We start from the raw sequence: 24,140 nt of genomic DNA, 5'->3' as shown, positions 1-24,140 counted from the left end.
GTCTAGAGTGAGCAAAAGGAAGTGAGTAAGAAGCTGTGTTTAGGGGTTCCTTTTAGTCCCTCGGCACTCCTGGTTTTTGAGAATGGTCTCTGCTACTCAGGCTCACTTCAAACTCCTGAGCTTAAGTGATCCTCTTTGTCCTGGCTTCCTGCACCTGGAATGCATGCCTGAACCATCCAAACTGGCCAAACTGTTAGTGAGTTTATGAACTCTGGTTTTGTTTGCTTCAAGTTTGTTATAGTTTGCATATGCTTGGCCCATGAAGTGGCACTATTAGGAGGTGTGGCCTTGTTGGAGTAGGTATGTCACTGTGGCTGTGGGCTTTAAGACCCTCTTCCTAGTTGCCTGGAAGCCAGTATTCTGCTAGGAGCCTTCAGATGAAGATGTAGGACTCTCAGCTCCTCCTGCACCATGTCTACCTGGATGCTGCCATGCTCCTGATCATATTGGACTGAACCTCTGAACCTGTAAGTCAGCCCCAATTAAATGCTGTCCTTATAAGAGAGGCCTTGATCATTATGTCTGTTCACTGCAGTAAAACCCTTACTAAGACAAAGTTCATAAACAGTTCTCCTTGATGGACTTGAGTACCTCAAAGAAAATGGAGAACAACTGGGCATATTCTTTAATCCCAGCTCTCAGGAGGCAGAGGCAAGCAGATCTCTGTGAGTTCGAGGACAGCAAGAGCTATGTGGAGAGACCTATTCTCCCACACCAAAAAAAGCAAATACCACACATAAATATACAACCTGAGTGACGCCAGCTAGGACTTCAAACTAGGTGACCCCAGACCTACCATGGGCCAGGCAGAGACTACCTCCTACCTTGCAGCTGCTGACCACCCCAACTCCCTAGGCTGTCCATTGCCTTCCAGAAACCTTGCAGCCCTGTCCTGCACTCCCTGGCCCAACTCCACCCTGTTCTCGGTGGTCAGTGGCCATGCCTGCTGTCAAGGGGCATTTATACCATTGAGCCCACCATGGCCTGTAGGTGCTTCCCAGGACCCCTCTGCTCCGGCCAGAAGGTTTCAGTGCTGGGCAAGGCCAGTCTAATCAGCTGGAAGGAAAAAGGCCCACCTTTATGGAAATTACACATGGCTGTTTAACTGGCTGGAACGTTGAAGTTTGGTTGAAATGCTGCAAATATAGAACCCGATTATATTGCAGCCTCTTCAGTGCGGGGTGCAAGGAGATGAGAAAGCTAAGACGTGAGGGCTGATGGGGGAGAACATGCTATGGTTAAAAGTGCCAGAACCGGTTATGTGAGGGAACACCACGGCAGGCTCCCATGTCAGGATGAAGGACAGTCTACCTGGCCTCCAGGCACAGCTTGGAGAATGTGGGCACCTATGGGCAAGCTGACCCTGTCTTCATTTGCTCCAGGCACCCCCCCCCCCATCTCCATTTCATGGTATTCTGGCTGTAGACAAACATGGCCACTCCTTAGTGTCAGGGCTTAGCCCCAGGAACTCTCAGGCCAGGAGCTTGTGCTATGGAGTTCAAGACCCTTAAGAAAAGACTTTAATTTAATGTATAGTTAAGTTTATTGAAACTGCTAGCAAGACCACCATGTCAGAGCCAAACTAGAGGCTGCTGTGCGAAGGGGTGAGGGGAGGATTTTTTTTTTTTTGTAGTATGTAATAGAGCTTATTGAGGGCATGGGGAGGGGAGATGAGAGGGTAGTAGAGACAGAGAAAGGCTGAGAGAGAGGGAGTAGAGGAGTTGAGGCCGGCCATGAGCACGTGGAGGGGGAGGGGGAGGGGGAAGGGGGGAGAGGACAGCAGGAGGAAGAAGGCAAGAGAGCAAGAGCCAGGGAAGGGTTTGTAATGGCAGAACCCACAAGAAGACCTTGAGTGTCTGCATGAACAAGCCAGGAGCTGTGCCACTCGGCACAAGCAGGTTCAGAAGCCAAAAAAACAGGCAGTCCTGTCATAATGGTAGATGGTCACAGATGGGGGGAGGGGTCACTGAGTCACGGTTACTGGGAACTTACCTTCAGGGACCGGAGTGAGAGACAAATGGCTAGTGGGCACCAAGATGCAAGATTCCTAGCATAAAATGGAGGGGTCCAGTCATCATATTCCCTAATGGCTCTATTAGAGTGAGGTGGGGGAATTTAAACTTAGGGCTCCTGATAACGGTAGTATATGACATCGATATTTACAAATGAGAATTAGGATGTGTAAAGCAAAGAGACAGAGAAAATGAACATCAAGGTAAAATTTGGTAGCCATGAAGTAAGCCATTTGGTTAGACCTCAGCCCCTATCTGGAGTAACCTTTTTTTATGTTTTAGTGGTGGGTTGGTTTTTTGTTTTTTTGTTTTTTGTTTTTTGTTTTTTTTTTGAGATGGGCTTTCTCTGTGTAAACCTGGCTGTCTGGAAACTCAATGTGTAGACAGGCTGGCCTCTAACTCAAGAGATTTGCCTGCCTCTGCCTCCCAAGTGCTGGGATTAAAGGCGTGCCATCACACCCAGATGAGTAACCCCTTTTATAATTCTCCAATTTGAGCAAGTATTTTTAAAGTGTTGCAAATGTTTATGAACTTTGTCTTAGTTCGGGTTTTACTGCACTAAAGTGTCCTAGGGGACAGCATGAGCTTTGCTATCTAACAGGCATCATGGATTAGATAGCTACTGGTTGGTCCCTTTTGCCAGAGAGAAGGGAAGTGACCTCCTTTTGGTAGGGAGGAACTAGTTTCCTTTGGACCTATCATTCCAGCCTTTAGTTAATGATAAGGGACAAAGTACTCTCTTCTATAACTGTGTGTCAGTTAAAAACTGGGACTTTGTGGTCAGGGCTCATGAAGGCTACAAAGCTGGTCAAAGGCTGGGAGTGGGCGGGGCGTCTCTGGTGTGCTGCCCAGGTTTTGCTGGACTGTGTGGAGCTAGTGAGGTGCAGGTCTGTTTGAAAGGAGTAGGTCGGAATGCTGGCCTACAGTGGAACTCAAGCTGGTAGGACATTTTGTTAGAAGCTCCTGGTACGAGTCAGATTTCAACAAGGTCAGGGACTGCGGCCATTGTGGTGTAGTTGATTGGAGATCTGCTGGGACAGATAGAGACTTTAGGTGGGGAAGCTTAGGCTATTGACTGTCAGGAGTTCTTATCTGGAGTCTGTTTGACAGGTGGATCCAAGTCGCAACTTCCCTGAAGCTTACACGAAATGATTTTTAAAGTTAACAGTTTTAGATACATTGGCATCACCACTGTTTGTGATCTGCACTGAAGTCCTCATTATAGAAAAAGCAGTTAACCAGTGTCTGCAAACAGCTGGAGTTGACCCACGTCTTTGAGCCATTGCAAAAGCTTGGGGACCCCCAAAGTGAGTCTGGGTTAAAAGCATGAATGCTCTTTCCTCTGTCCCTGGCTGGATAGTTTGGTCAGCAACGTGTTCAGCACAAGGAGGAGCACTGTGTAACAGTGATCAGTGCTTTTCCAAAGCTAGATTAGTACCTTATCAGAGGGCTGCAGAGATGGCTCAGCGGTTAAGAGCACTGACTGTTCTTCTGAAGGTCCTGAGTTCAAATCCCAGCAACCACATGGTGGCTCACAGCCATCCATAATGAGATCTGACGCCCTCTTCTGGTGTGTCTGAAGACAGCTCCAGTGTACTTATTTATAATAATAAAAAAATCTTTGGGCTGGAGCAAGCGGGGTTGACCAGAGCGAGCATAGGTCCTAAATTCATTTCCCAACAACCACAAGAAGGCTCATAACCATCTGTACAGCTACATAAAATAAATAAATCTCTAAAAAAGAAAAAATAGCTTATGAGAACTCCACGATTCATGTTAAAACTCTGAACGTCTGAAGTCTTAGAATAATAACAACATAGCAAGAAGGAAAGAAATCTGAAACTTTACAAATTTTGTTATATATTTTAAATTGTTTTCTTAGAGCCACACAATTTATTTAACTTTCACATCCTTAGACCTTTACACGTGCATTTATATACCCTGAATGTCCCTAGACCCTCACAACTTTTATAAACTCCAAATATTTTTTAATTTAGTTATTTACTATGAACCATAGGTGGTTGGTACCGAGAGCAGTCATTGAAAAGCAAGTTGTGCTGGGTGGTACTGGCACACACCTGCAGAGGCTGGTGGACCTCTGAGTTCAAGACCAGCCTGGTCTACCGAGTGAATTCCTGGACAGCCAGAGCTGCACAGAGAACCCTGTCTGGAAAAGACCCTGCCTCTTTCTGTCCCCCCCCCCAAAAAAAGGAAAAAAGGGCAAAATTTACAAATAAAGGAATAATAAAAGTTACATTAAAAACCTGTTTTGTGAGTGTGAATTTTGCCCTTTTTTATCAGGAGACTTGGTAGCTCTAGAAAACCAAGGCCTGATTTTTTACATGGACTGACTAGGCAGTTGCAGCTGTGTGTGTGTGTATGTGTGTGTGTGTGTGTATGTGTGTGTGTGTCGGGGAAGGAGTGTGATCTTCGTGCTTGCTCTTGTCAAACTGATAAAGTTACAGTTAGCTATCACTATCATCAGAGATCGGATAAGGCTAAAATTGAGCAGGAAGTATCATCCAAATGGCCCATCTATCAGTTAAACTGACAGCCTTACCCACAACCTGGATGGTTACCCTGGGCTCCTCCATGGTGCTCTCGATGGTTTCTTTAGAGGCAGAGGTCAGGGGCAGGCTTCAAACAGAGGCAGATGTCTTCAGCCATCACTCAGGGCAGCATTAACTCTGGCTGCCACATTGGGCAGTGTCAGCCTTCAGCTGCTGAGCCCAGAAGGTTGAGATACATTCCTGTGGAGGAGGGACATGAGAGATTGGCCTACCTTGGCAAGGCAAAGAGGGGCGTTAATTCTCTAGTTGTCCCGCTTGTTCACAGTTCGAGTAGGGTTCCAGATATAGGCAATGCATGGAGCAATTGTTTTTCCAGTGGCTAGCATCATCATAATCCAGGCGGGGTCCTCTGTGTCCCGTCGTAGTCTTTCCAGGAGACCTTAGGGCCGTTTTTAGGAGCTGGCATTTTTGTCTATTATGGGAAGTTTTTTCTTATTAAACATTTTAGATGCTGTGTTTGCAGACCTTAGGAATTTGAAGCCCTGCATCTGGCCTATTTGATATATCTGATTTTAAACCAACTTCACTTACTTTTTAGTTACTTTAGACTTAACTTTGAAAACATACAGAAAGTTAAATAAAACTTGTCTCTAAGTGAATTACATTTGCATTTAGCATGACTACAAATACAGTTTTGAGCACATTAAAAAACTTGATCAGGCTGGAGAGATGGCTCAGTGGTTAAGAGCACTGAGCGCTCTTCCGAAGGTCCTGACTTCAAATCCCAGCAATCACATGGTGACTCACAACCATCTGTAATGAGATCTGACGCCTTCTTCTGGTGTGTCTGACGACAGCTACAATGTACTTACATATAACAATAAATAAATCTTTGGGCCGGAGCAAGCAGAGGTCCTGAGTTCAATTCCCAGCAACCACAAGAAGGTTCACAACCATCTGTACAGCTACAGTGTACTCATATACATAAAATAAATAAATCTTAAAAAAAGAGCTTGACTATTTATGAGGCATCTATTAATTTGCATGTTAATTATCTTTAACATGTATGTTAAAGTAGTTTATAGTACTTTAACAGCTTTTACAAGATTTTATATAGTTTTATCCTTAAAATTTTGAATTGAAGATTTAGCTGAAAATCTTTTAGAATCAAAATAAAACTTTAAATACAGTCCACAGAGAGATTGGAAGCCTTACTTTTCTTTCCTTCTTTCTTTCTTTCTTTCTTTCTTTCTTTCTTTCTTTCTTTCTCTCTTTCTCTCTCTCTCTCTTTCTTTCATCTTTTTATATCACAGTTTTTTGTATGACTCAATTTATCCAAATATTAGTTTAACAAAGTTACCAAAGACCAGGAGGCTAGACACGTATCTCTAAATTTCTCTTAACCTGAGTAGACATTTATAACCTTAAAAAGTTGAAAGTCTTAATCATTAAGTAATTTTTGACTTGGAATTTTACATGCCCTCCCCCTCCCCCCTCGCCCCAAAGGTCTTACAGATCCTGAGAGAAAGAAAGTTTACAGCTTACCAAGAGCTCTGAATAGCCATCACTGTGAATGCAGGACTTCTTTCTTTTTTTCTTTTTTGCTAACAAGAACTAAGAAAAGGGGAAGAAGTCAGAGCTAGACATCTGTAATTACATTTAGCGGGCCTAATTGTTATATATTTTTTATAAAAAAATTTAAATAACTAGAGACATACAGTAACAAATAAATATACAATTTGTTGTAAGAAGTTTTTCTTAGAGGGGTGTTGGACAACATTTGAAGCCTGTACTCAGTATATCTAACAGCTTTCCAGCTGCTGCATAGGTGGGCTCTTTATTCTTAGTTTTTAGCCTGCATACCCTAGTTTTCCCAAAAACCTTGAGGCCTCGTGAAATTTAGGGGCTAATGGCATACAACTAGCTGGGCGGAGCTAAGGTTACTCAAGTGAGGATCTAATGACCTTGTCTACCTCTGCCTTTTGGAAGGAATTTTAACTTTTTAAAAGAGATTTTTTTATTTTCAACTTATGTGTACTGGTGTTTTGACTGCATTTATGTCTGTGTGAGGTTGTCAGATCCCTGGAACTGGAGTTACAGACAGTTGTGAGCTGCCATGTGGGTGCTGGAAATTGAACTCAGGTCCTCTGGAAGAGCAGCTGGTGCTCTTAACCACTGAGCCAGCTCTCCAGCCACAGACTATTAACTTTTAAGGAGCCCAGCTCTGATTATTTTAAGCAAGTATATCTGGAGTTATTAATGAGAGATTTTAGATAAAGGGTTTTTATTTTACTTTATAACCAGTTTGTGTGTCTGCAGATGGAGGCAGACAACCTGAAAAGCTTCACAGATAATTTTTTTTCCTTATAAGGTCATCAGGTTGCAGTATAGTGTACATATCTGTAACCTAGAGGCCACTAAACAGAGAACTATAAAAACGACACCCGTGGGAACTCAGAAAGTGTTGGCATCAAGTTGCTTTTGTGTTCTCAGATTTTTAACCATATCCAATAAGCTTACATATCATAAGGCACAGAAAGTCTATATAATAGTCTTACAAGTCTTGAGATACGTTTGCATTTTGACAAAAGTCTGAGAGAGCTAAGGAAAGCCGAGGAAAGGAGAAGCGGTAAGCAGCTGTAACTCCCACTGGAGAGTCTACTTTTTAGCTGTTTTAAAGCACCTGGTGTCTTTTCCTGGGCTGTTTGGTTTTTTCCTTTTGCTGACAGAGGCAGGAGGCCTGTCTGACCCAAGACAGAGATTCTGGGGAAAACTTTTAAAAGACCATGCTTGGGGCAAGAGAGGGGGCCGTAAATCCAACCCCAGAGCCAGCTTTTAATAAAGTAGGACAGCATAGAAGATTTCAATGTCATCCATGCCCAAAAGACCCCTGAATCCCTGTGAAACTAAAATCTGGTGACCAGAGCAAGCAGAGAACAAAGAAGGCTTAGAGATAAGACTTTCCGGGTCTGAGCCACAGGCACAGCAAGCATCTGGTGGAAGAATAGAGGGCTTATGGTGCCTGTAAGGGCTGTGCTGGGCAAGGGAGTCGGGGTGGGGCTTAGCAGGGGTGGGGTGGGGCGGCAGTAGCCAGACCTCCATGGGCAGAGATAGGAGCCAGCTAAGAGAGAAAACAAGCAAGAGAAAAGATAACCTTCAGAAGCAGAGTTAGAGAAAAGGAGTGTAAACAGGAGGTGCCTGATGTACCTGTGGAACTTAAACAGGCTCCAGCGAGCCAGTGAGAGACAGAGACAGAGCAGGGAGCTCTTAGGACTAGAGGAGGAGAGGCAAGTAGTTAGCCATGGTTATAGGCCGATTAAGCTGCAGGAGGAAGTGAACAAGAGAGGCAGAGCGAGCTCCTGAAGGGAGCTGGGGAACAGGGCGAGGGGCAGCATCTGTAAGGTTTGGTTTGAAACTCCAGGGATGAGCTGGGGACTGCGGTGAGGGGCAGCATCTGTAAGGTTTGGTTTCCCACGCTGCAGCAAAACTCAGCAGCATACCGGAAAACACAGGGCTACCAAACCAAAAAACCGTCTACACAGTCCGTCGAGACCAGACAAAAAGAGACATGAGCTGACTATCTTCACTCATATGCCAGAACTGGAGGACAGCAGGTTGTCCCCCACTCTGTCCCTGGAGACTGGGTGTATGATCATGTCTGATCTCCCCCTTATCTACCCAGATGTCGGGACTTGCAGAAAAACTAACCAATTGCTCTGGGGTTCAAATATGCGTTGGCCAGGAAGGTTTCCTTTTGTTCTGCTTACAAATCTGCAATGGTCAATCTGGAGTTCCACAGGGCCTCCAAGGCCACAATGTGCTCGCCTCCATCTAGGGCCTGGCGCTGACTGGTGACTCTTTTAATTTGTAGTAGCCTTGATATCAGGCTTTCACAGGCCACACCCAGCTTAGGACCTATCTTGAACCCCCTGACCCTATGTATGGGGGCTCCCAGGGATCCTGGACAAGCCCCCCCCAAATGTTATAGAGTTCAAGAATCCCAGGAAAAGACCACAGACTCCATCCAGATTATAGTTAGTTAAATTTATTGAAACCACTAGAAGGACACCAGTCTCTAAGACTGCTGTGCAAAGGGGTGAGGGCAGGATTTGTAATGGGAAAACCTACACTGGGTGTCTGCACAAGCAAGCCAGGAGCTGTGCTGCTCTGCCAAGGTTAGGTAGTCAGGGGCGGCCTCAAAATAGGCCTTGAATATCTGCATAAGCAAGTTACAGAAGCCAAAGAAGTCATAACAAGTAGATGGTCCTGGCTGTACACTTCTGAGTGGGAGTGACTGAGTCAGAGTCACTGGGCTCTTCCAGGAGCGGGAGTCAGAGAGAAGTGGCTAGTGGGTTCCAAGCTGAATGAATACCTACCAGGAAATGGAATTTCTTTGGCCATTACACCTGGACACAGGACATGCCCTGCCGTGTCCCTAGAAAGCATACCCATCTCACTCGGTAGGAGCAGGTTTACCCAAAGTTTATCGAGGTGAGCGCTACTCGTGGTAGTGCACCCTCTGGTGCTGGGTGAGCTGATAGCTCTGGCCAGAAGCTTTGCCACAGGTGTCGCAGGCTTCTCACCCGCGTGGGTCCGTAAGTGCGACTGTCCTCGGAAGGCCTTGCCGCAGTCTTCACACCTGTAGGGCTTCTCGCCAGTGTGAATGAGCTGGTGTTCGATGAGCACCGAGCCCCAGATGAAGGCCTTGCCACACTGGCTGCAGACATACGGCTTTTCCCTAGTGTGCAGCCGCTGGTGGCGCACCAGGTTGGAGCTCTGGCTGAAGGCGTGACCACATTCGCCACACTTGAAGGGCTTCTCACCATTGTGTATGCGCAAGTGCTCTGTGAAGTGTGAGCTCTGGCTGAAGGCCTGGCCGCACTGGCCCCACTCATAAGGCTTCTCGCCTGTGTGGATGCGGAGGTTCAGCACGAAGCCCCACCAGCTCCCGAAGCCCTTGCGGCACTCGCGGCAGGCGTAGGGCTTCTCCCGTGTGGATGCGCTGGCGCTGTAGTAGAAGAGAGTTGTACTTGAAGCTCTTATCACAGGCCTCACAGCGGTATGCCTTGATGCCCTGTGGGTCCCTCTGCTGTCAGTCTCTACCCAAACTACTGCCTACTTCAGCAGTCTTCTTGGCGCTACCCTCTGTCCCTGGGGCTCCCTGGGGCAAGAATGCCATGTGCCAAGTGTCTCTTTTCTGAGAGCAGGGCATGGCTCCTGGAGGCAAGCCTACTGGCTGCTCCAAGGTACATTCCTGGCCAACGCTGTCTCCACACTTAAGACATGCCGGGAAGGCTCTTCAGGAGGCCCCTCAGTGCCCTTCCATCTGAGGCCAGCCCATCTCCACGACTGCAGGAGCTGAGAGAGGCTGGAGTTTTCTCACACTCCCACTCAGTCTGAAAAGACTGAGTAGTTCCCAGTCTCACCCCTACTGTGGCACTCTGGGAGCTGAGCCCAGGGAAAGCCTGAATGGGGCACTATTCAGAGGGGTGGAGAGGCTGGGTGTGTGTGTGTGTGCCAGGAGTGCCAGGAGCAGCCAGGTCCCTGTCCTGTAGGAGCCTCAGTGGTGGTTAACTAGTCCTGTGATACCTCTCTTAGCTGGGAAAAGGAAGTACAGGTTGCTATTAAGAGCTAGCAAGGACCTGGAGCTTTGAGAACTCTCGAAGGTGGTCCTTCAGGCTGAGATGGCTGCGAAGATACTCATTTTACCCCACGAGAGTCAGGTGGCAAGAATGCCTAAGGCCTGCCCTGCCAAAGAGATCAGGTTTGGATGGGACGAGGTCTCATTCACAGCTCCGTAGGGACCGGCAATGGCCTGGGTCACAGTCACAGTCAACCCCCCCCCCCCCCCCGCCCACCCAGCGTCTATGAGTAGACAAAAAACGGTAGCTAGGCTTGAAGCTAGGCCCAAGCCGAGACCCAGGAAGGATGGCCTGGCCCTTAGCACATCCAGAGAAGTGCTGTATTGCATCCAGCTGGGGGCTCCCAAGGCTGCCTGAGGCCTACAGACTGCTCACTCACCAAGCCAGGTGTCTCTGGTGATCTTCACTTCCTCTATGTCTTGGAGGTCTGGGTCTGCTGTCTGGGAAGGCACCTCAGAGCTGGAACAGGGAGAGCCTGGAGGGAGGGACTGAGGCTCATGCCCTACTCTCCGGAGGGCAGCATCCTGCCTTTCCCTCCTTCCCGAACGTAAGACTCCAAGGCTCTGGGGTGAAGACCCTGACACACAGTACATTCCTCACCCGTGCAGCATCCCCTTATGCCCCCAAAGATGGATGAGGTGTCTTGCTCATCAAGTAAACCCTCCCGAGGTCCTGGCTTTAGGAACTCATTCTCCTTCAATTCTGTAAGGCAAGCACAAGCCCGGCTGCCCAGACAGCTCTTGTGCCTGCCCCATGCTTGCTGATGCCCTGGCTGACTGTGGTCTTGCCTCCTTTCCACCCATCCTTACTCTTTGCACTCAGCCCTGCGGCTGCCCCTTGGCCCCATCTTTTCAATTCTTAGCATCACAAGCCAGACCCAGCTCTTGATCTGTGCCTGTAAGGGCAGAGAGACCCTAGAAGGACCATATAGCACATACAGCCGAGACTGGCCTCCTGCTCGTAGGTTAGCCAGAGTGGACCGGGCTGTGGTTTGGAGCCTTTCTTGTAGGCCCCTGGCATAGGGACCCTTGGGTGCCCTTTCCTTATGCTTTCTTCACCTCTGCTACTCCCAAAGGAGCCTGAAATGACCGTGTAAAAGGTTTGCTTTGCAGGTTGCTGGGACCTAGATATTCTGCATGGGCCCATTTGGGAGCCCAAGGTTCCAAGAAGTCCTGGAAGAACTGCAGGCGGGTTTCAGAACACTGGGGTCTTCTCTGGTAAAGAATGTGCGGGATGAGCCCAAATGGTGTGACACACGGTAATCCCAGAGACTCAGGGGGCTAAGGCAGGGAGACGGTGCTTTGAGGCCCTATCCCCCCAAAACCAAAAGAAGACAAACAAGAGTGGGATGCATGGGCCTTTTAAAGTAGGAGAATAGCTTGCAATCTTAGAGGCAGCCCTGTGGAAGTGTAAGCTGAATAAACCCTTTCCTCCCCAACTTGCTTCTTGGTCATGATGTTTGTGGGGTCTTCTCACTGGCACTGAGAATGCCTCAAGTATCAGAGGTCATGTAGTCCAGAGGCTTCATCCCTGAGGCACATGGGAAGCTTCACTGGTCTCTTGAGATGCCTTTCTTCCTGGTCTAGGATGTGCTGGCAGAGGGAGATCTTCTCTTCCTAAAACTGGGCCCATCCGGAGGCCATTTTTCCTTTTATACTGAGTGTACTGGCTGGTTTTGTATGTCAACTTGACACAAGCTGTAGTTATCACAGAGAAAGGAGCCTTCCTTGAGGAAATGCCTCCATGAGATCCAGCTGTAAGACATTTTCTCAACTAGTGATTAAGGGGAGAGGGCCCATTGTGGGTGATGTCATCCTTGGGCTGGTAGTCTTGGGTTCTGTAAGAAAGTCGGTAAGCAACATTGCTCCATGGCCTCTGCATCAGCTCCTGCTTCCTGCCCTGCTTGAGTTCCAGTCCTGACCTCCTTTGGTGATGAACAGCAGTGTGGAAGTGTAAGCTGAATAAACCCTTTCCTCCCCAACTTGCTTCTTGGTCATGATGTTTGTGCAGGAATAGAAACCCTGACTAAGACACTGAGGAAGAAACATACCCAGGGGGCTGTTCCCTGGGGTCAGTCAGGGTGGCCTCTACCACTGCCATCTTCCACTATTGCCTTAGGGCTCCTCCCAGAGGCCCCAGTGCTGAGCTAGCCAAAACACAGGTCAGGTCAGTCTCATGGGGTAGAAATGGGGCAGAGGGGTATAGCAATCTGGAGCAAATACCGTCAGGGTGCCCATTGGAGTGCCACATGGTGTTGGTCTCCAGGTGTCCCTGGTGATGAGAGATGATTGAATGATAAGACAGGAAAGGACTTTTCAACATCCTCTAGAGAAGCCATCTTCCCGAGCCCTGCTCAGGGAGGCACCTGGGACCCGAGGGAAACGAAAACCAAGGTAGATGGTGAGAATGGACTGTTGTTGAAGAGCACCATGTCAGGTCCTGAGCGGTCCTAGGTGAGCCTTAGCTTCTCTTCTTAGCAAGAGAAGATTGCCAAGAAAAGGCAGGTGACCTCCTGAGGAGCTTCGGGGCCCATGGTGCAAGGGCCTGAATGCTTACTCAAAGTGAAACCGGCACGATTACTGGCAGCCTCCCCAGCAAGGCAGAGTGGCCCCAGATGCTAAGCAAGCAATTCAACCAACTGTGCCCCATCCCGGCTTCTCAGTACAGTAGCCTAAATGTTTATCCCAATATAGCCTGCAGAGAAAAGAATGCTTATTCTAACAGCGAATACTCCTGCACCATAACTGGGGCTCTGGCTCCAGATAGTGTGAGACATCAGGATTCTAAATCTAATTTTAAAGGGGTTATTTCATGAAAACCAGAAGGGATACATTTCCAGAGGGTAACCTTTTCCTCGAAATCTGAAGAGTCTGAGGCTGCTATCCCCAAGCCCAGATTTCCCATAGTAGCACTCACAGGGATTGTGTGAGTGTGTGTATCAAAGATGTATTTCCAGGCTGGGGATCAGGCTCAGTTAGTTAAACCGCTTTCTTAGCATGCCTCACACCTCAACACTTTTTTGAGGTGTTGGGGATTGGGCCAAAGAGAGAGCCTGGTTTTCTTCAACAAAGTGACAAGGGGGAGAGAGGATGACTTGGGGCGAGATGCAACAGCACACACCGGGAGTCGGAGACGCTGGGTGCAGGCGCTGGGCGGACACTGTGGGGCCGCCCTACTGGGTCCCCTAAATTGAAACCACTCAGAGGACCCGGGCTTGGGGTGACCGAAGTCACTGCAGGAGAAACAGGCAGGCACCTACGCGAATGAAAGGAAGAGTCCTGAATGGAACCACTGGGAGGAGCGACCACTCACCTTGCGAATGGGAGGAGGCCGCCCGTTCGCGCCGGCCGGAAGTGCTCGGTCTCTGGGAGGCCCCGCCCCCAATTCCGGGAGTCTCTGGACCCCGGAGGACCACACCTCGGTGGCCTCTTGACGCTCAAAGCTATTGAGCCGTGTAGCTTCCCCGCAGAGGGTGTCTGTCCAACGGCCCAACACAGTCCGGTCTGGACGATCTGCTTTCAAATTAGCCGAAAAGCCCGACAGAGGCCCTCATTTCCGCGCGAGGCAGAAGTGTGAAAGCCCAGGTGTTGGGCTTCGGAGGATGTCATAGTAGGGTCATTGGAACTCATTCCAACCAAGACCACACATGATGCCACAAGCTGCCGCTAACCTTATACAGTCTTGCAGACTGTCAGGGGGTGTGTCCTCGCATGAGGTTGTTAAAAATTCTTACTGCAAATAGAATTTCGTAACCAGCGCCAACCTCAGGACGCTGGAAGGTGCTGTTTGTAGTGACTGAGCGACTGCCAGTTGTTATGTAGACTACGAGAAAAGACCCCCTAGACTTAATTCAGATTATAATTAAGCAAAAATTTAAGGCTGCTAGCAGGGCCACAGTCTCTAACCCAAGTCAGAGACGTGCTGCTCAGAAGTGGATGCAGGAAGACAAGATTTTAAGGGCAAACCCCACAAAATCTGCTTTGTTCTGCCAAGATTACATGATAAAGGCGATCTCAAAATAGTCCTTGAATGTCTGCATAAACAAATTAGAAAACCAAACCAGCAGTTAGTCATAACAAGCAGATGGTTATGTCTGTACATTTCTTAGGGATGGGGAGTGTCAAGGAGTCAGGTTGGGATACCTTGTCTTTTAGGAACTTGAGTCTGAGACAATCACGATATTAGGTTCCAAATTGGGTTTCTAGCACAAAATGGAGTTTCTGTAGCCATCATATCAGTCATTTGTGATCCCTATAGTTAGAGTGTGAGGACCCCTGAAACACACACACGCACATGCAAACGTACACGGGGTGATTCCAGGGAGAAATAATGAGTAGCTTTCCCTGATCTAGTCTGCACTACATGAATGATATGTTTCAGCTTAGAGGGCCTGGAGACCCTGGCCTTCACCCTCAGATGCTAAGACAGAACCTCCAGGCATGGTGCTTTGGGTTTGCATTCTTAAATGCAAAGTAGAAGAAAAGGCCTCTGTTAGGTTTGCTCCATTAGAGAGTTAGGGTACACTCAGCGCAAGCTATCCAACCCAATTGATTAGAGCGGCCCTCTAGGGTGTGTGTTCAGGAGTGCAGGAGGCTCCATCTCACCCAAAACCACCCAAGCTTCTCCAGGCAGGAGGGCTAGTTAACCCCAGAATCACTTATATGAGGTTCTGAGAGCCCTTCCCAATCACAGGCTCCCAGACCTTAGAACAATTGACTCCATGGTGGCAGTACCATTCAGGTCAGAAACAGCACATAGACATCACCCACCTGCCAAAATGAAAACAAAGACTTAATTCATCAAAGTCCATACTTGTGGGAAATCCTGAATTGTTATTATCCTTGCTTTTTGGCTTCAGTAGTTGTGCTTCTGGTTAACTGTTCTTGTTAACTCAAGTATGCCAACCTAGGATATGGTCTTTGTGCTTAAAAACTCACCCTGAAAAAGGCTCGGTGCTACACTGGGATCCTGAACACCCAGTGTAGTCTTTGGCCAGCTAATAAAAATTTTGTTGGCTTAAACCCATGTCTAAGCAGCCTTCTCTGCTAGATAACCTACATCATTTCTGGAGGTCCCACAGAGATCCCCAGAGACCAGACCCTGAGACACAGGGGTGAGGGCAGGGGCCAGTCCTCAAATGCTCTCAGAGCTGGGAAGAATGCAGTGGTCAAGGAGCTCTGAGGTGACGCAGGACCTGAGATGTTCTAGGTCCCAGGACTCCCTTTGATCATTGCTGCCTTGGGAGAGCTCTGGCACCTGCTCCCCAAAAGGAAACTGTAGCCATCCAGTGGCTTAAGGAAACTGTAGCCATCCAGCGTCTTAAGGTAGAGTGGGGATCAACTGAAAGGAGGCCTGGCCATTAAAGTAATCAAAGCTACAACACCTCCCATAATAAACCAATCATGCGTTTAGGCCTGGCCAACACCCTTGTTAACTCTTTAATTACATGTAAACCCTTGTCATCAAACCAATCTTCAGTAATATTTACAGGAACGATCACAAAAGCAGGTTGTTGTAAAATGATAACAGAATGTTTAGAATAGGCTTTTAAAACACAATTAGTCGAATTACAGCCAACACAAGACACATCAAAAGTATTATTTTTAGAATGTAGAATAATGCTAATATTTCCTACTGATAGGCCATAAGGCATGTGAACACATGATGTAACGGGCTCTGTCACCCAAGCTGGACTTGATCTTTTAGGCTGAGCACTCACATCATCCAAGACAGCACCCAACTCCTGTACGTATCTTTGTTGATAAACTGTGTGGGTCCACCAGAGTCCAGCAGGCAAAGCTGATGAGGGGAGGATAGGTGGAGACGGAGAGTTAGTAGCATAATTAGTCATACTAGCCACTCCCCTAGATTCTGACCAGTCCAAAATCTTGAAGTCAGTCCCATGAGGCTGATAAAGCACAGGCTTATTCCCCACACATCTTTTTTTCTTTTTCTTTTTCTTTTTCTTTTTCTTTTTCTTTTTCTTTTTCGGGAATTGTGATATCTGTGCATTCCCTCATCCCACAATGTGGAAAATATTGTGGTGCCTGGTATTCCTCTGCCTCTAGGCCAGTGGGTAAAGTGACTCGAATGCCATTTAAACTGTCTTTGTCTGAGTCAAGATCTTTCCCCTGTAATGTAGTAGGAGATACTCTCAGTCCAGTAGCGTTCTGCTTTGAAAATCACTTGGGGGTACCAGTTCCCAATCCTTGGTAATTAACTTCTCTTTTGATTGATAGTGAAAGTTTTTCCAGCAGGCATATTCATTAACTTAGTATTATTTACCATTCCCACAACTTCTGGGCTTTCCCATACCGTTGGATGTAAAAGGAGTGGATCAAGGGACATAGGCCCAGTACAGCTTCCCTGTCATCATTGTCAGGGCAGTTTGTAAGGTCACGATCAGCATCAGTCTTTATCCCAGCATTAGCGTGTTTTACTAACCACTCTGGCAGCTAGCATGCTCCTTCCCCATATTAATACCTGATCAGGATCATTTCATGTGTCAGTATGTCCTTCCATTTCACTTAGTTGTAGGGTGCCATAGACACTCAAAGAGTTCCTTGGCATCTAAATTTTAAAATTTTAAAATAAAAAGAGCATGATTTAAATAATTTTGTGGTGTACAGGGATATAATTTTCTTTTTTTATTTTATGAAGATACTGTTTTAAAGTTTTATGGTCCCGTTTTATAATATCTTGTCCTTGCGGATTATAATGAATCTCTGTAATATGGGTAGTGTTAAATTGTTAACAAAACATCTCAAAGGTTTGACTGTAATAGTCAGTTTTATAATCTGTCTTAATCTTATTTGGAACACCAAGTACAGAAAAACAGTGTAGGCAATGACTAATTTTATTTTTGGTTGTTTTATTTGTTAAAGCAGTTGTAACTAGAAAGCCTGAGAAGGAATCAATACTCACAACTGTATTTTAAAATTTTTTAAAATCAGAAATACTGTAACATCTATTTGTCATAACTGATTACGTATGAGTCTTTGAGGATTAACACCATTATGTGGTGTATGAAGAAATTGAGGACACTGAGGACAAGTCTCTATAATTTGACGTGTTCATTTTCTAGAAATATCAAATTGTCTCAAACTATTACAATTTTTAAAAAGATTTATGTATTTATTTTATGCATGTGAGTAGACTGTAGCTGTACAGATGGCTGTGAACCTTCATGTGGTTGTTGGGAATTGAATTTTAGCACCCCTGTTCACTCCAGTCAACTCCGCTCGTTCAGTCCCTGCTAGCTCTGGCCCAGAGATTTATTTATTATTATACATAAGTACACTGTAGCTGACTTCAGACACACCAGAAGAGGGCGTCAGATCTCATTACGGGTGGTTGTGAGCCACCATGTGATTGTTGGAATTTGAACTCAGGACCTTCGGAAGAGCAGTCAGTGCTCTTACACGCTGAGCCATCTCACCAGCCCAAACTATTACTATTTTGATGATGTAAAGAATGAGATTGTTTGGCTAACTGTTCCTGTGTAAGGCCTATAATCTGGCATGTAAACCTGTTGTAGCATTGTCCTCACTAAGGGTCTAAGGCAATCTAGTATGAGCCCTTAAATGTCTTATAAATTAAGGAACAATATATTTTCTTAAATTAAGTTGCATTTGTATTTGTATAAATGATTGTAAAATTTGAGAATTAGTAGTATTTTTTTAAAAAAGGAACAATTTTAAGGAATTGTAAACCATGAGCTGTATATTGGCTATCAGTATGTAAATTAAAAGTTTGATTTTTTTTGTTAACATTTTAAAAACAGTGGCTATATCACCTAATTTAATTATTTGTGAAGCAGGGGGAAACCTGAGAGAATAAACATCTGATTTAATTATTTATGGTGTCTTTTCATTAGATGAGCTGTCTGTAAATATAGTAAATGTATTTTCTATCAGCTATATGTGTTAATTGATAGGAAATACAGAAGTATGTATAGAGGCAAATTTTAATAACTTGTCTTTTTGGATAATGATTATCAAATTTGTCTAAAAAGTTTGTATATTTAATAAACCAAATGTCAGTATTTTGTAATAACCAAGTTAATTGTTGTTTGGAATTAAAAAATACTTTTGTGATTTTGTCTTATAATTTTTTTGTATTAACATAGTAACAGCTTTATAATAGGGTGTTTAAACATTACTTGGAGATGAAGAAAGGTGAATCTACATTAATGGTCTCTTTTGCCAAAAGACTGCTGTGAAACAGTCAACAATAGATCATAGTCAATATAATGTATCTGTTGTTGGCTAGTAGTTGTTTTCTATTTTTTTGTAAAGTTATTTGTCCCTCATCAGTTAATTGTCTAAGGGAATTAGGATTTGTATTCCCCTTGAGAAATATTAAACATAGTTTTAAGGTGTGTGTGTGTGGCAAGTTTAAGGTGAGGTTTTAGCCTATTAACATCTCTTAATAGCTTTTGAAAATCATTTAAAGTAAGTAAATTATCTTTTTTGGGAGTATTTTGTGTCACAATTTGTTTAGGATATAACTGATATCTCCAATACTGAAAAGGTTATTTCCCTTGATTCTTTTTTCCCCCAAGATTTTAAGGCTCGTTGTATCAGAGCAAAGGCTTGTAGTAAAACTTCTTTAGAGGGATCAGTTAATAAAATATTTATATAATGAATAATATATACTGAAGGACGTAAAGTATTAACCTTTTTGACAGAATGTAGGGCTATTGGCCATTTTTTGAGGCAAAACTTTTTAATGATATCATTTTATGGGTTATTTAAAATTATAAGCAGACATGCTAAACCTTTTATAACCATCAAGATGTAAAGGAATAGTATTAAAATAATCTTTTAAACCCATAACAATTTTATATCTATATTTTGGAATGGCAGCTGGAGTAGGTAAGCCAGGTTGTAATGTCTTCATAAGTTTTTAGTTTTAATAGCGTTTTGTAAATTTCTACTTGTCTGATTTTTTTCTAATTATAAATATGAGTGAGTTAAAAATCTTGAGCTTGTGATTGACTTGAAAACTGTAGTTAGTGGAATATTGGTAGTTTAACTATATTTTTAAGTTTCTTTTGTAATATTAGAGCATAACCATAATTTTGGAAAGTAAAACCCAGCTTTTAAACAGTGTAAACAATCTATTTTTTTCTAAAATTAATATCAAGTGTATTACTTTTATATTATAAAAGTAACATTACATTAAAAAGGCTGTCAGTTCTTTTATATGAATGTATGACAGTATAGCTCTTAATATCTCATTAAAGAGACATTGTTTTAAATCTTATTTTTTGTAAGTCTAATTTTTAGGATAAGAATTATAAAAAATATCACCTCAATTTAGAAGTACCTTTAGAGACCAGTTTTTTGGGGTTGGCTCATGTTACGTACTGTTGTTTAGAATGACTCTAACCTTGAGTTATTAGTTTTAAGTTAACTTTTTGTTGCCAATGTTATAAATTTGTAATCATATCCAATAACTTATAAGCCAATATCCTATAATCAAGGCATATAGAACATACTTATATTTTTAAAACCAGTCAGAAATAAAAATGAATTGGTTATACGCATCTTATATATTTAGACCAAAATTAAAAAAAAAAATTTCAGTTGTAATTTTAAGAGAAGAGCACCTTGTCACCGGTTGAATCCAATAAACACAATCACAGAGCTTTTTCTAGGAAAAACAGCCATCAGCTCTCTTACCATAGAAGCAGAGAAGATGTTGACCCCTTTAAGAGCAGCTTGTGAACACCGGGCGTGGTGGCGCATGCCTTTAATCCCAGCAGGCAGAGGCAGGTGGATTTCTGAGTTCGAGGCCAGCCTGGTCTACAAAGTGAGTTCCAGGACAGCCAGGGCTACAGAGAAACCCTGTCTTTAAAAACCAACCAACCAACCAACCAACCAACCAACCAACCAACCAACCAACAAACAAACAGAGTGGCTTGTGTTGAGAATCAGCCCCTAGCAGGGCTTCTCTAGCTGTGTTTGACTCCCGGCTACAGGTGCAGGGTAACTTATTAGTTTTTGTTGTTGTTGTTTTGTTTTGTTTTGTGATCAAGTTAAAACTAAATCAAGGGGTGGACAGCCAGTAGATAAAGTTTTAACCATTATTTTTAAAACATGAAACACGCACAGAACAACAAACATTTAAACAACGAAACAAAAACAGACATAAATGGACAGACATGGATACATGGGTGCACCAAGGACAGACAATAGACAGAGCGAGAAGAGGACTAGATGTGTCACGAAAGGGACCCAGATATCCTGCTTAAGAGAACCAGAACCAAAACTAAGGATTTTTCCAGTAGGAGCCAGAGAAGAGGCAGGAGGTCTCTCGACTTCCTCCTGTCCCCAGGAGAGCTCTGAAATAGCTTATGTTCATTTTCTTTTTCTTTTGTCAAAGTGTCCCGAACAGGGGACAACTGTTTTTTTGAAACCCATCTTCTCTCTCATATTTAAGGTCTAACTCTTCATCTCTTTCTTTTTTGGGGAATTTTGTCAGAGAAGGGAGAGGAGGCATAGTGGCAGCTACTGATAGTTGTTCCCCAGCGCCTTTTTTTTTTTAACTTCCCCAATTTTTCTTTAGCTTGTATAATTAATTTTTTATTTTATTTTATTTTTTTATTTTTTTGAGACTCATGGTGAGGGGCTAAAGCATCTCTGATTAAAGCCCACAAACAAAAAGTATCTACCAGGACCTTTTCAGGTTTGTGAATAGTGGAATGATCTGTTACGTGTATTTCAGTTTTTTTGTTTTTTTCAAGTTTGTATATTTACTGGTCCTACTTCTGGGAATCAAGGACACTGTGAGTCTACTTGCGCTAAGACTTTTTCCAATGTTTGTTTTTAAAAACCTGTTCCTCTCACCTGAAGCAGCTCTTTTAGGTTGTTAACAAAAGTGTTTTTTTTTTTTTAATTGCTCTGTCCCATTGTGCTGCGACTATCCTAGTTGAGGTGGTGTTGTACAAGTACAGTCTCTAATAGCTCATTGACCCTAGGATATAGTTACTTACTGTACTTGGAATAGCCTTTTACTGATAACTTTGTTCGGTGGAGCGCTCCAACCAAAGCAGCATTTCTCAGTGAGTCTTCCGTTTTCAGGGTCTCTGTTCAGGCGCTATCTGTAGCCGGCCAGCGGCTTTACAGTGAGCAGGACGTCACCTGAAAGGAGGGCTGGAAATGAGGCGGATGAGAGGAGAAGGAGCCAAGACTGTGTTCTGATCAACGCTCAAAGTTTGATATTCAGTCCAGCGTTTATGAAGGGAAACCCACAAAACCCATCCCCTGGACAGTAACTCGGGGTAGCAACAGCACAGCAGCCAGTCTGATAAGTTTCTATTTCTTGGCAGCTCACTATTTCCAGTACATCAAAGCTCGCAGCTGCAACCAAGGCAGGTGTCTCTGTTTAGGCCGATGAAACCTATTGTAGCAAGCGTTCAAGGTCTGCTTAGCCTGTCCAGGCTGAGGAGGTCACAGGAAACAAAGTAGAAAAGTCCCCTGGTCTGTCACTTAAGGAGGTAAGTCTGTCTTCTGTTTGAACATATGGGAAAGGTCGGATGTGGCTGTGTCCAGGATCCGTGTGAGATGTCACTGGATTCCTCCTGTCTGTTCAAGGGTATGGAATGTGCGGCCGCCACCCGATTGTCTTTATTGTGTGTGTTTCTCTTCTCTGTATGTATGTGTCTCTGTCCGCCTTTCAATGTGTTTCTGCCAGCTTTGTTTCCCAGTATTGACCAGTGGCTGTGAGACACTCACCCCACCCCCAGCTTAAGAGCTGTGCCTTTTGTTGGGGACTCAAATCCTTTTGGCTCTGCCAGGTTGCCCAGAGAAACCAAAAAAGCCTTCGCCTGTCCTGTTCATGCTCCCTGGGTGGAGGTGGGGCGAGGTCAGGACTCTCATAGAGGACTCCTGCCATTGAAGCAGAATGCACGGGGGTGGGGGTGGGGATGGGGGGTGGGGTATTGTTCCCTGATGTACATTCCCTCTGCTTCCCAGTCTGCTTCGCTTCTAGCAGGACAAAGGAAGGAGAAAAGAGGAAGCTCTGCTCCTTTCTTCCATGATTTATGTCTCCTTTTCAGTCAAGTCTCTCCATTCTCTGAAAAAAAAATAAAAGGAGAAAAACCACCCCTATGTTGGGCAGGAGGCTCACTACTGGACAATGCAGCCCCCAACAGAATGATTTTTTTCCCTTCTGTCCAACACTGATCAAGGAAACTGTGGTGGTTTGAATCAAACTGGCTCCCACAGGCCCATAGAGAGTGGCACTTTTAGGAGGTGTGGCCTTGCTGGAATAGGTGTGACTACGTTGGGGTGTGAGGTCTCAGATGTTCACTTCCTGCTGCCTGTGGATCAAGATGTAGAACTCTCAGCTCCTTCACCAGCACCTCGTCTTCCTGCACTCCACCATATTTCTCACCGTGATGATGATAGACTGAACCTCTACTGAAACTGTAAGCCAGCCTCAATTCAATGTTCTCCTTTATAAGAGTTGCCTTGCTCATGGTGTCTCTTCACAGCAGTAAAAACCCTAAAACAGAGATTTTAAAATAATTTTTGCTAGGTCTTTTAAAGAGGAGTAAAGACAGCTGCTAAAAAGCTTATGAATAGAAAAGGTAAAAATTTTAAAGGAATAAATAGATTCCAGCTACTGGAGGTAGCTCAAAAGGTGTTTAACAACAGAGAGAACCAATTGAGAGACAAGACCTTTTGCATAAACTGAAAGCCACCATCACCTTCTCTGATGATGAGATGCAGTTAAACTTATACATAACCCACAAAATTTTGGTGTCCTGCCCTCAGTCAGAAGAGCAATTTCTAGCTAATCAAAATATACAGTTGTACTCTCTCTCACATTGACAACAAAGATTTCCAGGGATATAGGCAGAAACCAACCCGCTAGGACTGGCCCAATTCCAAGTTCCTATAATTGTTCAACTAATAGTTCAGCCACCCGCATCCAGACTCAACAATACCCAATGATGCTGGAAACACAAAGAGAAACTGCAGTCCACACTACCTGGTTTAGAGAGCCCAGCATCCTGGGGCCCTGTCAGTCACCCTAGAACACCCCTCTCCTGCCTGTGAAGAAACCTGGGACCTTTGCTTCTCTCGAGTCTGATTCTTCCAGAGGAGCAGGTGTGCTCTGCCTGGCACCTGACAGCTGTGCTCTTCAGCCTCCCATGGGCAGAGGTGAGCCAACCCACTTGTGCTTTCACAGTGCCAGGGCCAGAGGGAGGTTACAGCAGGCAACTTACCTGGACCAGGTTGCCTGAGAGATTTAAAAATTCTCCAATCCTGGTTGATGAGACACTACATGCTGACCTCCTGCCCTTCCATCAAAGGTGTCCTGGGACCATACTCTTATACTATATCCTCTTACCATGCCTCCTCCTAGCCTCTAGAACTAAAAAGTCATAAAGGGGCCACTGAGGGACCGCTGCAAGAGTTACAGACCCAGCTTTGTAGACCCAGAGGTTCCCTATCTTGGCTACCAGCTGTGGGGAGGCAAAAGGAGCCTGTCTCGGAGGACTGCTGCCATCCTTTGTGGCATCCCTAGCCTGTATAGGCCAAGCAGACCTTGAACATTCGCCAGGCAGGCTGGACAGATCTTGGCTAAGCAAACCTTGAATATTTGCCATAACGCACAGGATGGATATACAGACCTTGAAAGATAGGCTTCATCGGCCTGAACAGAGACACCTGCCTTGGCTGCAGCTTCGGGTTTTGATGTACTGGAAATAATGAGCTGGCAAGAAATGGAAACTTAACAGATTAGCTGCTGTGCTGTTGCTACCTCGAATTACTGTCCTGGGGATGGGTTTTGTGGGGTTTCCCCTTATATATGCTGTGCTGAATATTAAACTTTGATCAGAATCTTGTCTTGGCTTCATCTTCCCTGGTCCCCGGTCCTTTCATTTCCAGCCCTCCTTTCAGGTGAACCCTGCTTGACTCTAAAGCCGCTGGCTGGCTGCCATCCTTCAGATCCCAACT

At 45.0% G+C, this 24,140-nt stretch overlaps 2 long non-coding RNA genes and 1 other non-coding gene across 4 annotated transcripts, besides 1 other annotated feature; 1 reads left to right on the top strand and 2 right to left on the bottom strand.

The window, feature by feature from the left end:
- Positions 6,280–9,279: an enhancer, noted in NCBI's record as "VISTA enhancer mm1304". NCBI's record gives its function as "enhancer in: forebrain[4/7]" and the evidence as "EXISTENCE:transgenic organism evidence [ECO:0001131][PMID:17130149]".
- Positions 8,551–10,967, bottom strand: 2810039B14Rik. Its single transcript, XR_003951643.1, has 2 exons — positions 10,953–10,967; positions 8,551–9,999 (listed from the first exon to the last, which is right to left on the bottom strand). It is a non-coding gene; the product is annotated as an RIKEN cDNA 2810039B14 gene (transcript).
- Positions 10,968–11,966: 999 nt separating this feature from the next.
- Gm38506 lies at positions 11,967–22,150 on the bottom strand. Of its 2 annotated transcripts, none has more exons than XR_003951662.1 (3): positions 21,164–22,150; positions 12,387–16,734; positions 11,967–12,001 (listed from the first exon to the last, which is right to left on the bottom strand). It is a non-coding gene; the product is annotated as a predicted gene, 38506 (long non-coding RNA). The 2 variants fall into 2 exon arrangements; XR_875436.3 differs by lacking the exon at positions 11,967–12,001 and having other exon boundaries at positions 12,125–12,435; positions 13,477–16,734; positions 21,164–21,332.
- On the top strand, positions 21,611–24,023 carry Gm46519. Its single transcript, XR_001781702.1, has 2 exons — positions 21,611–21,667; positions 22,146–24,023. It is a non-coding gene; the product is annotated as a predicted gene, 46519 (long non-coding RNA).
- The last annotated feature ends 117 nt before the right edge of the window (positions 24,024–24,140 follow it).

This window comes from Mus musculus, chromosome 15 (assembly GCF_000001635.26).
Source record: "Mus musculus strain C57BL/6J chromosome 15, GRCm38.p6 C57BL/6J".
NCBI classification, from domain to species: domain Eukaryota; kingdom Metazoa; phylum Chordata; class Mammalia; order Rodentia; family Muridae; genus Mus; species Mus musculus.
The sequence above is the reverse complement of the archived record's forward strand: the minus strand, read 5'-3'. Positions and strand labels throughout refer to the sequence as shown.